The sequence below is a fragment of the Apteryx rowi genome, unplaced genomic scaffold (assembly GCF_003343035.1).
Source record: "Apteryx rowi isolate R43461 unplaced genomic scaffold, aptRow1 scaffold_88, whole genome shotgun sequence".
Classification (NCBI taxonomy): domain Eukaryota; kingdom Metazoa; phylum Chordata; class Aves; order Apterygiformes; family Apterygidae; genus Apteryx; species Apteryx rowi.
Window position 1 is genome coordinate 463,012 of NW_020451182.1, and position 15,522 is coordinate 478,533.

Genomic DNA, 15,522 nt, shown 5'->3' on the forward strand with positions numbered 1-15,522 from the left:
TTAGTTTTTAGCATAGGAGTCCACTGTCGTCGTCATCTCCCCAGGAGAGAGAAGCAGGCTGAGTGATTTTTAGATTATATGCTCTGATAAGACACAGGCTCCTGACTCCCTATGTGCTTGTGCCACACAAGCCACCTGCTCGATAGAGCTGCCGCTGGGGACCTCCTCAAAAAGGTTTAATAATAATGTTCTCCCTAGAGATGTTACTCAAAGCATGATCTGAATTTACATCCTTTATCACATATTAAAATCTTGTATATAAAATCCTACCAACAGACAGGATCTAAGACCAGTCCCAAGAAAACAGTAATACTGTATATTGGAGAAATGTTTTCTATTAAACAATAATCAGTCACATCTGTACACATGAAAATTATAAATGAACATAGGAATTGATAGAGCAGAGCAGAGATCCACCCAGTTAGGTATCCTGTCTGACTGTACCCAATATGCGAAGTATCACAGAAAAATGCAAGGAACCCCATTATGAAGACATATGGAATAATCTGCCCCGAAAGATTCCTGCTCTTCCTAAGTGCTTGATTTATATCCTGAGGCAGTTGACATTTCATACTTTATTTTATATTTTATTCTGGTATAGCTAGAAATGTTCTCATCATCCTTATAATTGTCTGATTCTTTTTCAATAGCTCCTAAGTACTTGGTCAAACAAAACAAAACAAAACAATAAACAGTGTGGCAGGAAGTTCCACATCAAATTATTCATTGTATAAAAAGCATTCTTTTCCACTAGTTTTAATCTGATTGCCTTCCATTAATTTTTTTCTGAATAAACCCTCTCTTATTCTTTTCATGGTTGAGAGTCAATAGGAATTTTCAATTTCAGTTGTAGAGATGTAAAATAACAACAGTGTCACCTTTTAAAACCAAAGAGGTCAATTTTTTTCCACATTCTCATACAGAAATCTCTTGATTTATAAGAACTGTCTAGAAGCGAATGGTGTATTTTAGACTGTTTGGAAATTATTCCTACCAAAAGACTGCCTTAAGTGACCACATAATATCTGAAGTTACAAGACAGAAAATGAGACTTCCTTCCTGGGAAAAGACTATGAAACCTTGTTCAGAAATACGGGTTGTAAAGCACAACTATTAAAGTCAAGCAGAAGAGGAGGTGGGAAACGGCACAAGTTTGTTGAGTGTTAGAGCTTCACTCAAGCCTGAAGACATTTAAGTAAAGAGCAATCCCCACAGCTTCGTGATGCCAGGGACTGTGGCTCTACACAGGTGTTCTGGACCACCCCAGGAGCTCAGGATGCTTGAGGGGTACATGCAAAATAGGAATAAACATTGCCAGAGCCTTCGCCAACTGCACACAAACTCTGATTACTTCATTTAACTAATTCTCTGTAAAGTCCACACAGATTTGTCACGAGAATTCTGCTGACAGAAAATTTTTACTTTAGAAGCACCAAAATCCTATAAAAATCAGTATGTAGAGCATCAGATAAATTTAGCATAACTATTGCTATCAGTCCAACTATAAAGAGCTATTAAGTGAAGGTGGCCCAAGTACAGATACTTGTGTCACCACCTTTTATCTTAACTCATACCAACTATTTGTTTTTCAAACCCACCAAAATGACAAGCCTTTGTTAAGGAAGAAAACTACACTAGTGTAGTTTAACTAATACTTTGATTACAAATGCATATGAAGACCATACTTAATTTGTTAACTTTCTCAAACTTAACTAACAGCGAATTACAATTATTTTACAAATTCTTCAAAAAAAGATTTTGCTATTTATATGCAAGACATAAAACATTTAAAGACATTATGTCCTGCCAAGCACATTCAATTTATACAGAAAGTTAAGGTCCTGAGTACAAATTTTACTCCACTCTCTCCCATCCAATATTTTATAACAGAAGAAACGGCCAGGCTGTGACTAATTGCTGCCACATTTGAACTTTAAGTAATTCCTGTTCTGTTTAAGATAATACTGTTCATAACTATTATTTTGGTGTCAGAAAGTATTACCTCAAATACAACAGAGTTGTGTTACTTAAAGTTTTATTTGATGGATGCAATTGGTTGGTTAAACTGGCAGTATGTTCCAGCAGACAGCATACCAGCCCACAAATGGAAACCTGGTTTCTATTCCTGACACAATCACTCACCTACTATGGGACTTCTCCATCCCTCAGGCTCCCCCATCAGTGAAAAGGTAAATATACCTTTCTTTGTCAAGTTCCAAGATTGAGGGAACATGAATGTTATGAAATAAGGAAATCCTATTTTACTTTCATGAACTGTGTTTCAGATCCAAGACCGATCCATCCCAACTAAATTCAGGTTCCTGACCGAGGTGCCTAAGTTGAGAACCTCATATAAATCTTCAGAAAGAGACACAGGCCTCCAAAACAGCAGTTCAACTAATTAAGATCTGACTTCACAAACAGCTTAGAGTAATTATATTCCTAACTAGGACATTCTGGCTAGGTGCCAAAAGGTAACAGGTGCTGAACCTGGTCCCAAATACCAGATGCATCTTTTTGCAGTATTTCCTAGAACTGCTTCTTAAGGAAACAGTGAAAAGCCTTGGATATTCTTGCAGAAAACTGCGTCTATGGTATCAAAAACCTTCACGAAATTCTCCGCAAAATTTATTCCATACAGATCTGCTGTTAGGACATGCAATGCCAAAGCAGAATAACCTGTGTGTCCAACAAAGTACCAACATAAAGAGAAGAAAACAGACAGGATGCTAGATTGACAAGTATTTTAAAATAAAATAGTTACTCTAGTTATGCTGACGCACATCTTGACTCATTATTACAATGCCTGGAAGCTGCTGATTTTTGATCAGGTACCTTCTGTTACATGGTGTACAAGTAGAGGACAAGGGATTTCTGTTCTAAAGAGCTTAGAAGAGATACCCTATAAATATAGATGGACACCAGAGGTGCACAGAGAAGTGAGACAACACTGATGAGTGTCACACACACAACACCTCATCATCTTACCAGTTATGGAGATTGTTATAAATACCGTACAAAAGAAGGAAGGAGGATGAGATAGCTCCCTGGATGTTTACAGAGCATGCTCCCCAGGTGAGAAGGGAAACCAGAGTTTCTTAGGAAACATAGCAATGGTTCATAGTAATTTGCATTCTTGACTGACTGGAAATGGCTGCTGACTTCTTGTTACTGAATGCAGTATGATAGATAAAGCAGAAAAAAGCTCTGAAAATGAAAAAAGTGGTTTAAGTTTGATATGATACAGCAGTGGCAGCCGGGGAAAAATGTATGGAGATTTTGATCACAGTCAAAATGATACGCTGATCTTTGCAGCAGCGGTCTGAATAGCTGTGAGTGGAACAAGAGTTGTTAAGATTAGAGAAAAGGATTCTGGAAAGGCATAATATGATTAGAACTTGTATAAGAGCTGTAGTTGTGTGGAAAGATAGGAAAAGTTATGTGGAAAAATGAGAGAAAATTTAACTTATAGCTTGGATGCCTGGACTTATGGGAGAGGTTCCAGTCAAAGATGATACCCAGGTCACAAGGCTAAATAAGGGACAGAATAGTAGTGGTGTTTACAGTCATCAGAAAAGAGGAATCACAGATAATTTGTTTGGAAGAGGAGGAGGAGAGAGCAAAAAGCTCTGGTTTCCACCTTAACTCAGGTCCTCAGAAACAAAGGAAACAAAGCAGCTGGTAGAAAGTATTTTTAATCCCATAGGATCTAGAAAGTTAGAGACAAATGTTCACTAGCCCCAACACAAACAGGTCTAAGTACTCTGAAATGGGTTGCTGGTAACTTACAATGAAAATACGGGATAATATATAAACTATATCAGGCAAATGAAGCCATTCTACATAGTTCTGACGTGTCCATTCATGGTAACTTCACACAGTAATTGGGTTTGTCACACATTTTTATCATTTCTTGCAGATTATCTTACTGTTCCTGAGCAGCTAAGTACTTCACCTCACTTATGCGTACAGTGATGCTTGTACAGAACAACATATTTACTAGAAATGAAGAATAAAGGTAACAAAATATATAGAAGACAGGAAACAAAGATAAAGTGCTAGAGAACTGAAGTTCTCTTTATCTATAAAGATGTTTCTACTTCTCAGCTTTGTTGCCACAGCTAGTTATCATCTGAATCAGTGCACTACATCCCACTGTCCTCCTGATTTAATCAGAAGAAGCAACAACCACCCTAAATATCACCAACATCCACGTTCTTCCCTCCTCCCAGTGACCCATATGGAAAGGGCCTACAAACTTCTAGTGCCACCTGCTTAAGACATTCCCTTCACTGGGACGGATGCTGCCATTGGCTTGAAGAAATTGTGCCCTCTCTGGGAACCAAGTGGCAGGTCTGAGCTCGTGAGTACTGTAGGACTACTCCAAAAGCATGAGGGCTTATGTTGCCTTCAGTGCCAAGCTTATTGAAAGATCACTGCTAATTTTCCACATGACACAAATACCAAGACGACTGGCAGACAAGCAGATGGACAGACAAACAACGTAAGTCAGGAAAAAGAAGACTACTAACAGGGCTTGCCCAAGTGCTAAATGTTTAAAGAAATACTTTGAAATCCTGAAAACAGATTTTGTCATGAGGGTACAGCATGCCATCATTAAATTCCCTTCTCATTAATCCATGGATGTGTTGGTTTTTATTTTACTCACTTAGGCAGAGACACTCAAAATCCTCATTAGGAAGTGATCTGCAGCCATGCACCAAAGAACAAGTACAGCCTGAAGGATTTAAGATTCCAGTTAAGGCATTTAAGCTGCAAGAAGAGAGAGCAGCAGGTACATTTTCAATGCCATCTGCTGGATAGGATGGAAAACGCTAATGAAGATTAGTAAGCCCTGTTTTCCATTTATTGCCACCACATACCAACAATCCTCTCTTCTTCAGACTGCATCTTAACAGAGTTCAAAGTTGAAGATCATTATCTTAATAAGCATTCAATATTCCCCAGAGGCTGTCAATGCATCCAAGAAAGCAAATAAGCCAATAGTTAGGTAAATGTTTGGATGAGTAAAAATGACTGCACAATACTATTGCCTAGAATCCAGCAGGTTCTGACAGTGGAAAATATCTAAAGTTAAATTGATGAGAAGAGCCTTATGACTAGGTTGCAAAACATTTCTGCATTGAGCCCATCTCATCGTCCATCCTACAATGGATTTCTTTCTGAAGAAAGCAGTGCAGTGACAAAGTCAAAGACCAGAAGGTTTATTCCTCTTGCCTGAAAGGTATTCTTCACATCAGAAAGTCTAACAACCTGTAGCCTTCACACAGCTGAAGGGGTAGAAACAGACTTGTTTATCACAAAAAAAGGGAACAGAACACTACTCTGAAGGGACAGATAGCTTCTATTGATAAGGAAGCCCAGCACACAGAAAATACCCTAGAATTTGAGGACAAGCATTTATTAATACAGGTTGAATAAAAGGTTTGCTTATCTTGAAAATGAGGAACAACTCTGAGTTTTGTGAATTACAGCTTATGTTCTGATTGTTCAAACTGCAAAGCTTCATTAGATGTGTTGCAACTGTCTGCAGAAATCACTGACCAAATGCTACAGATAGTCATAATTTCCCACAGAGGACATTTGGGCCTTTCTTCTTGTGAAGCTGTAATCACTCTTACAAAGAAGAGTGAGACTTCTCTTTGGGAGACTCTGGTGGGATGACCTTCATCTATCACGCCTTTAAGACAGTCTGTTGAATCATCTGGATTCATTAAAAAAGAGGGATAAACTCCAGGCATGAAACAGGATGTGGCATGAGGTTGATAAAATTGGTACATGAGATAAAACAAGGGACTGTACTCCCAGGTTCTCAAATATTAAGATCATACTTGCTGACATGAAAAAATAACAATTGTTAATAAGGAGATATTCTGCTCTTCCACATTCCATATGCCAGTCTGGTGGATTAAACACCAGCAGAGTGCTGATCACTCTAAAAGCTCATATTAAGATGATCTGGGATATCTGTCTATGTACAATCTACGAATTCTGGTTAATTTAATTAAATTGCTGCATCACTAAGTGACTTAATATGTGGAAAGCCATAAGCTCACAAGGTTCCTGACACATGCCTGCTTTCAGAAGAAGCTACATAACAAGCTAGCAAAAGTGTTCCTCTTTTACTAGGGATACACAAAGGAAGATTCCTGAAACGAAAAAAAAAAAAGTCTAAGTTTACATGCAGGGAGAAGAGAGCAGAAAAATCTCCAAAATAGAAACGCATGAAAAAGAATTGAAAAAGGGGACAGAGAGAGGCAGAAGAAGAGATGTGGAAGAGGAACTGTGAAATTCTTAAAACATGCTGTCTCTTATTCTACCAAATACTGCAGAAAGGTGGGAAAACAAAGGCAGGGAGCAACACATATAGGTCAGTGCTTTTTTGGTCTAGATCTATCTACTTCTTGTACTGATTAAAATGTGACTGGATTCAAAACCTTTTGTAAAGCCCTTGTATTCTGTGCTTTTGAGATAAGCTATAATGCAGACTGTCCTTGAGTTTGGGAGATAGGAGAAAGACGGGCTTCAGTGACCGAAGTATCAAGAACGGGTGTATGTGAGGGGATGAAGGCTGAAAAGAGAAACAGCCTTTGATCAACATGTTTGGTCAAAGGTAAACACAATGTAATCTACCTGTACCAAGGAAGGCTTGAAATCTGGCTTCTTCTTTTAAACTGAGTCAGGCTACAGCACATAAACAGCCAATTACTGCAGTTTAGCTGCAGGGTGGTATTTGTTCATTTTCCAATTGGTGCCAATGCCATGAAAAAGAGTCCTTGAGGCTGAGCCAGCTTAGAAAAGTTCTTCCTTGCTAGAAACATGGTTGGACAAAGGACTACAGATATCCCTTGCCTCAAGAGCCTTCTGACAAAACATAAGTGAATTCACTGCTGGGATCTGGAAGCAGATGGTAGTCTGGGGAACAGAGAAAACTTTTTTTCATGTTTCCAGCAGCTCAGAGTTAATGGGAACTAAGGCATTCCTGGTACATCACAGTCAGTCTTCTACACTACAATCTTTGGAATGCACCCACATACATCAATACTTTTCTTCCACTTAACATCAACTTTTGTTCTTCCTAAACAAAGGACAACTAAGCTGGATTCAGGTCTTTGCAGCTGAAGCTGAGGATACCACACCAAAGCTTTTCCAGGCCTGACTGGCAGAATTTGAGAGGAGGCTGGAAAGAGGGAAGTTGTGTTATCAAGGAGATGTCCTGGAAGAATACACAGAAGGCCCCATGTTTTTACTGTGACAGTCCACCATAATTCAGCAAAGTCCTTGTTTTACTCTGCACTTTCTCAAAATAGTCTAGAGTCCAGAGAAAGGTTTCTAGAAGGAAGGAGCAGCAATTTTCCCCAGGACCATCTTAGTGTAGGCTCATTTCTTGTTAGGAACTGTTAAACAGAAACAATTTTTCATTTTGTTCTGCAGGAGGATTACCTTACATGGAAAAGAGGACCCATGTCTCTAGTATGACAGGTGTTCCTCCCGCTTGCAACAGTCAGATGAGGTTCTGCCTGCAGAACCTAGGAGAATCTACTGACTTTCTGCAAAAGAGAATAAGGCATGTGAAGTTGTGAAAAAAGGCATGATTGTGTTCTGAGCCTAGCACAGTATTATAAAGTAAGACTGTCACCCATTAAAGGCCAGTCCAGCTACATTGCTATAATTCTTTGCATCGCAAGAAAGAACTTTGACATTTTACAATGCATACCCCAAACTTTCGTACATTAATAAAACTCAGAAAGCTTGATCTGGAATAAATAAAAAGAAAAGCCACAGCATTAGAGAATAAGGCCCATATTTAAAAAAGCCCTACCACATTTACATTCCAGTCCCCAACATCATCTCTCTCTGCTTCCTCTAGACTATTCTCAACTACATTTTAGGACATGTGACTGAGCATGCTGGAACCAAAGGTAGTATTTCCCTGTTCAAATACTACAGTGCTGGTCTTCCACCCTATTACAAGCATAAGAGCCTAGAAAAAGAGCCTAAATCGGAAAGCTAGGTGGAGGAGAGAAGGAAAAACAAACAAACAAACAAAACCCACTCCCCTTCTCCTAAGTCTCTGCTTCAAAGAGACCAGGTAAGCTGGTTTGAAAACAAGAGAAAGTGATATAACCAAACAAAAGCAGATCTGAAAGGTGAGCAAACCCCACAGGCCACACAGTCATTATTACTGTGTCGACAGCACACTTGTTAAAAATGTATATTTTAATTTTCTGTATTGCTAAAGGTCCCTATTTGCCCAGGGATCTAGCTAAGCTGCCATTTTCTACCAYGACAGAGTCTAATCTTTATTTAATGGATTTAGCATCTATCTTCACTAGAGTGGTCTCTAAGGGAAAGGGGAGGGGAGTATGAAGGGGCATGAAGAGATGATCAGAGCCCCCCTCTCCTTCATCCATCCGGCGCTCATGTTTGTGTTCAAAATTCAATTACCTCCTTATTGATACTTCACAGAGATATTTAAGCTGCAAACATGAAGCCCTGATTTCCCAGGGGGCCATGCCCCTCTCTATTTCACTGCTCTGCTTCCCCCAGGGTGAATTCCTGAGGCGTCCATATTAATAGGTAATCAGTCACAATTCATTTATTAAACAGCTAGCAAGGTTTATCAGCCTGCCCTGATTAGCCGGAAGAAGCCACTGAATTCCTAATTTATTTATGGAAATGTAAGTGTCTTTTTGAATTCCATTCATGAAAGACAGGGGTGCTGTGGGTTTGGCACGCTCAATTCTAACAGGAGAGCGGCAGGCGACCTGGAGGCCAGGGACTCCGCAACTTCAGCCTGGGAAATGCACTACAGTGACCCTAGCGGGATCAGTGCATTCAGAGCCAGAACCTCATACTAGCATTCATAAGGCAGCTCTTCACAGAACAGGCATTACTACCTATTACAACTATAAAATTATAATCCTAATGGTTCTGGATGTGGATTGGCTGAAAAGTGTCCCTTAAATGGAGCAGGTTATGTCGTTAAGAAACACCGTAAAACTGTATCAAAAGAATGGAAAAATGAAAGTATTTTTAAAAGGTTCCAATAGAACATTCAGAACAGTGCTAAAACAACTGCCAGTTAACACCAATATATACATTTACATATAAAGTTCACCTTCTGGAAAATTTAAGGTTAATAGAAATTTTATATGATTTTTGCTGTAATTATTTCCATTGAAACTGTTCTAAAAAAAGCAACAAACACACCATCATACTTTCAAACTAAGACACAGGAGTTCGATGATGATGCTTGATTACCAGAAAGTGAAAATAGCAAATAAAATAAAAGAAGTAATTGCTATTGTTTTAGAGAGAGAAATGGAGATATCGGTAAAAAGCAGACTTTGAACCAAAAAGACTTATGCACGCTCTTAATATAAATGAATAGTCTCATGGCAGTTAGGAAACAGCTTCAGATAATGTAAAGCTTTTATACAGGTCTCTGAAGGTTCAAGGCCACCAGTAGTGAAAAATACTTTCTTTCTAATCCTTTCAACTCTGCAGCAATATCTGAAACTAGTGTTTGAATTCTACCCACCGCAGTCACTTAAACATAAAACAACTTGGACTATGGAAAATATTTATTTCCTTTTTCTTCCCCCACAAATTTACACCTAGTAACTTTCACTGTTTCCCTCTCTGCATTTAGTGATTTTTCAGAACAGCTCAACTGGGAAGTAAGAACAGGGATTGTATTTATAAATCCTGCAAACACGCAGGATATCCTGAGGCAGATGCAACAGCCAAAAGGGTGTTTTAAATTCATTTTTTCTAAACAATTTATATTTCAAAACTGACAGGGTTTAACAATCTATAATGTTATCTGGAATATAGATAGAAGCATGTTTAAACAACTTGAGAGCATTTCTGTAATACTAATTCTGAGTCACTGTTATCAGACATTTTGTTCAGTGACTTCACTACTCCAATTTAATTATTAGCTGACTAGGAAAGTATTCAAAACTAACAACTCAGAGCATAAGCAATAGAGGATGCAGATACCATCCCACAATATTGTATTACACACAGAAATTATTTCAGTTCAATCAAAAATATGTATTTTTTCAAGTAATATTGCAAATTGGCTATACTGATGTTTACCCTTTGAATTTACAAGTGCAAGCTAAATTTTTACATATAAGATTTAAATTTGCTTAAGAACTCGTCACACAAAAATTTCACTAGTATATCAAAACCTATATAAAATCACTACTTCAGCAAAACTGGCACAACTCATAGCCTGAAACAAAAAGAATCAATTCCCTTTCATCATTACAGTGGTCAGACAAAAAAAGATGTAGTACAAGCAATAAATACATCCAAACGCTGAGAGGAAGGAGTGTCTGGATTCAGCTGTGATTGGAACTTGCATGTCGTCGTTGTTTGAAGCGGGGGGTGGGCATGGGGAAACGAATCCCAAGTGAAGGATTCTTCCTGAATCCTTCACTGTCCGAGAAATTAATCAATTGCTTAATTGTTGTTAGTTTGTGTTTTATGCAGACAAGGGTAATTCAGTGCATTTTTACACTATGCAAAGTGGCTCCTAGACAGCAGGGAAAAGCAGAATTTAAAGGACAGATTTCTAAACACCTTTCCTTCATTGTATAAGGAGGATTGCAACACCAGCACAACTCGCAGACATCACACAATTTTAAAACAGGCCCAAACATCTAATCAAAGGCGTGACTCAACAGCCAGCTTCTCCAACCCTCATTGCTTGAGAACTGCAAATGCTACCAATGAAAATAAAACAACCTGCTCCTTTCCTAAATCTATCCATGCTTCACCTTTTCCCCCCTCAGCAGTAAATTCACAATACTGATTTCAAGTTAAGGCTTTTCAGAATAAAAAAAGGCAGAACTCACTGCTGAGCGGATTAAAGGGAACACTCAAGCATGTTCTTATTGTGACGCTGACTTAACACCAAATTCAGCATTATTTTCACTTTCTCAATACATAAGTTCCTGATCATACAGGAAACAGCAGCACCATCCATAATAGACATCCATACTGCCCAAACATGTTGAAGAATACAGGCTGTAGTTACTTTGCAGCTATTTCTAGTCTTCCCAGATGAGAAGAAAGCCTTAGAAACACAGCCAAGTGAAAGCAATATGGCACTGTCTTCCTGAAATTGAAGCCAATTGCTCCAAGAGATGCAAACTGTTGTCATTTATGTCAGTAAATGTTTCTTCCTTGGTTACGTTTAGATATCAGTGTTAATACTGAAATTACACACTGTTGTTAGCACGAACACCCAGCCAACAGGCTTATCTGCCCAACTGCCTTGCATTCTTATACATATGTGCAAATCCCCAAATGTTGTCGCATGGCTTCCCAAACCAGCAGCTTCCGTTATTGTAATCACTGTCAGAACAGATCTGCGTATCTGGGAAACTAAAATCACAAAACTGTAAAAGAAGAGAATGTAGTACTACAACAGAGAACACAGCATAATAATCTTAGATTGCTTGACTCATTTTCAAACTAATCAAACTAAAACTCCGTTTTAATATAACTGAATCTGATACAGAATACTGAGTCTAAGCCATTGCAATCCACCAAGCTTAAGGCAGAATTTGCATTCATCTCCCTGTCTAAAACCCAAAGGAAGGGTTTTTAAATAAAGGCAAAGTATTACATAGGTATCATTTCCCTTCTATATTTCCACTTGATACAACTTGATGATGAATGTCTATTGCTCTGCTGTATATTACTGCCTGTATTTTTGTTCTGTCTTATCTAATCATCCATCTTAGACACTTACTTCTAATGCTCCCGTAACAACGTCCATGTACTTCTAAGATTACTACAGGAACAAACTGGATGGTTACAATAAAGGATGGGATAATTATTTCCTGTCTTTCCTGCACTCACAGTCAGTGCTCATAACACCATACTTGTAGTGACTTACGTAAGGAACTTTGCAAACTACATACACAGAAATTATTTCCCACACTGCATAAATATTGCAACTTATGTGACAGCAGTTTACATGCACAGCAGAGCACAGTTTAGGATAAAAATGAGAATCTCTAATTGACACTCTGGAGGAAATTAGATTGTAATTGCATATGCTGTGTTTTGCTGCTGACAATGAGGTTAGCATTTGCGAAAAGAAGTGTTACGAGATCTTTAATGACAACAGGTTATTAAGACCTTTGTCATACAACTCATCCAAAATGTAACATGTCCAACAGCAGAGAGCCCCCTAGAGCTACCAGGGGGTAACAGTTCAGCAACCCACTGGGAGCAGAGCACCAACCTTGCTTATTGCAACATCTGGGTTTCTTGCAGATTCCCATCCAACTAATGACCAAAGCTGATTTTACCTAGTTTAGCAAAGCAGTGAGTAAAATCTAAATGAGAAAGAAGCAATCAAATTTTAATTCTAATAAAGTGTGAGCTAATGTTTGTTAAATTGCTACCGGACTTAGAAAGCTTTAAAATATAACAGGTTTTCAGAGACTCCACGCACATCCTTAAAGGCAGCCTGAAATAAAACCTGTGTTTGTAATGTACCAAATATCTGGAAGTCAGATTTTACATGACACTGTATATTGGCACAGAAGTAATTAGCACTTTGTGCAGTTTAAATAAAATGTGGATATATGCCTTGTAGCATAGAAAGCACTCCATATGGAAGCACAGTGTCAATGTAAAACAATTTCTACACAGAAAAGTAAATATATTTTGTAGAATTTTCTTGTAATAAGCTTCACTAGCTTTCACTAAAACAATGCTCAGAACAACACATAGGCAAAATCCGCTTAATCAGTAGTGGATCTCTTTCAATTATCTCTACTCTTGCGGCTGAACTACAACAAACTAATCAGTAAAAATATCTCCTCAAAATTAAATTATGAACTGAAAATCTCCACTTAAACAGTATGGGGTTTCTTATTCCATCTCCCCAATTACACTAAAAAGTCGTAAAATAAACCACAGGAAAATAACTGAACTATATTCCTTAACTTTACTGTCAAGACTTACAACTGTGAAGATGAGTAAATGCAACTTCATTCTCTCCTCATTGTGACCAATAATTTCTGTATGAATAAGCCCACCCATTTTCTCAAAACCAGAAAACCCTCAACACATAACATTTGGGGACAGGCAATAAAAATACAGCACGCCAACCACAGACCTGTGCTTCCCCACCCAAGGAGTGTAAGTTAACCACTGGAAGTTATGAGCTTAACTTTCTGCATGTTAATTTGTCAGACTTACTACAATACGAGTTTGCAGTGTACTCAGGGAACAACAATCTCTTGGACATTTTAAAGAATTCAAACAGCCTTCAAAACATGCTTTCATGGGGAAGTATAAAGTAATGTTTTATTACTAAAATAAATTTCCAAGAGCCAGCACTTCACTGGAGGGGGGAGGTGAAGAACCAACTTGCAATGAATATGACGAAAAGAGGTAGTATGTTTACTCTGCTGATGGTGGCATTAAGTACCCTTTTTTGATCTCCAGCTAGAACTCAAAGAGTCACAGCAAACCTTCCTGCACAGAGACAATTCAGAACATCTCAGCACCCAGACAAAAATCACCTTAAATTGAGAACTGGAATTTTATTAGTGAAGTGGGCAAAAGGTAGAAGTATTTAGAAAGATGTGTAGTGAATTCTCCATTACTAGCAATTCATTTTAGAGACATGATTTTTTTTTTTCCCTAAAGGACAGTTTTTACACAAGGTAATTCAGACAAGAAGTTAATTCAGAAAAGCCTCCTGGCCAGACTAAATGATCAAAATGGTTTCTTTTGACTTCCTAAACTGTGCTTGGTTCCCACGGTTCAGGCTGGGTTTCACTTTGAGGTGCCATTTCCTAGAACACCTTTCCAAATGCTCTAACAGAGCCCTGCAGAAGCGCTCTCTTTCTATTCCAGGCTTTCCAGAAGATCGCTCTTCCAGCTGAACCACTAAAGAGACCTACACTTACAGAATAACAGGTCAGCAAGAGCAACAAAACACTATTTTTGACACTCAGCTCCATAAAGTGCTGGAAATTAATCAGTATGACCTATTCTAACCTGCCCCGAATTTACCAAGATTCTTCACATTGACTTCAGGGTGAGCTAAATCAGGTCTTCTAAAGACAGGGATTGAGCAAAAATTAGACTTAATATAAAAAATTAGGTTCATTCCCTTCCCCTCCTTGCACATTTTTGTCTTATCCTCTGACCTCTAAAAGTCCAATATTCTTCATGTTTAAAAACAGAGAAAAGCCCTTATGCAGAAGCAAAGTAAGACAAAAGGGAGAGAGAACTAAATGCCCCATTTACACTATGCCCTTGACAGTCCCACCAAATTAATTCAGTTCCATTCCTAGACCCAGCTCTCATATTCCTCTTCTACTTGAATCACAGGCAAACCTGTTTCTCAGTAACTCTGCAGGGAAAAGATGCATCTCCCTAAAGATTATTTTGTAGAAGAAAACTTAACAGCATGTGCCATCTGCTGTTACATCATCTATGTGGCTCCAGCTTAACAGAGATTCCTGCAGGCGCCCCTGTGGAAGATCATTTGTTTAAATGCTTTAAATATTCATTCCAGGACAGAAAGAATGCAAACATAAATGTTTTGGGATGAGACAGCACAAAAGTTGTGTCAGACAGCAGATTTGACCATAAATGCATTCTCATTTTCAAAGCCTTCTACATAGTTCCTCTTGTACATCTGTTCCATAGCCTCGCAATCAACCTATCTTGAAAAATCTATCTTGAGCCATTCTATCCTTTGAAAAAACTGCTGTACATATCTTTACTTTCTCTTCATGAGTTGTGAGCATGACTACTTATAATCTGCCATTTCAATTTTTAAAATGACTAATTTTTACAAGTCTGTGCAGTCTCTAACCTGATCTATAACTTCAGAACAAAAAAAGAGACATGAGGACTTGAGACAGATCTCTCAATATTACCTAAGCAGTAGGTATCTGGCAAATATATCTCCAGCACCCTCAAAAAATAAAACAGAGAAAATGCCTTCTGTTTCCTACTTCCTTTCTAAAGAGAATGTGGAAAAAAAGCTGGCAAGGTGTTCCTTTTCCTATCTTTTTTCCAAGCTGTCCTTCCTGGTCATTCAGCTTTGTGAATAAATTCATTCTCTCTTCACAGCTTCCTCAAGTAATAGCAATGTGAATTACATTCTTTCTCCGTCCAAACCAGCACTGAAACAGAGCAAACCTGCTATTTTCACTCTATAAACCTTAGGGAATACCAGCCTTGTGAGTAGCAAAGCAAGCCACAAGAGCACTTAGTCCAGGACAATGATATCACATTCAGTCCAACTAATTCATAAATGAAAAGTTCTTTTATAGCCATTAAAGTTAGATTTGTTTAATGAAAACTTAAGCTGTATAGAAATGAATACAAGAAGAGAGGTACAATAATGAAATCAGCCTAAAAATTTCATAAATGGAAATAAAAGCAAAGCAAAATTTGCAGAGAGCGATAATGTCTTATATTAATAGACCAACAAATATAGCT

General features: G+C 38.2%; 1 protein-coding gene across 9 annotated transcripts in view; it reads right to left on the reverse strand.

Annotated features, from left to right (window-relative positions):
* LIN52 (lin-52 DREAM MuvB core complex component) overlaps positions 1-15,522 on the reverse strand; it is an 83,082-nt gene that overhangs the window by 50,465 nt on the left and 17,095 nt on the right. The window contains exon 6 of one of the 9 annotated variants that reach the window (XR_003257687.1): positions 7,465-7,571. The exons of the other annotated variants lie outside the window; for them this stretch is intronic. The gene's annotated coding sequence lies outside the window, so the exon portion shown is untranslated. The remainder of the gene's footprint in view (positions 1-7,464; positions 7,572-15,522) is intronic. 9 annotated transcript variants of the gene reach the window in all.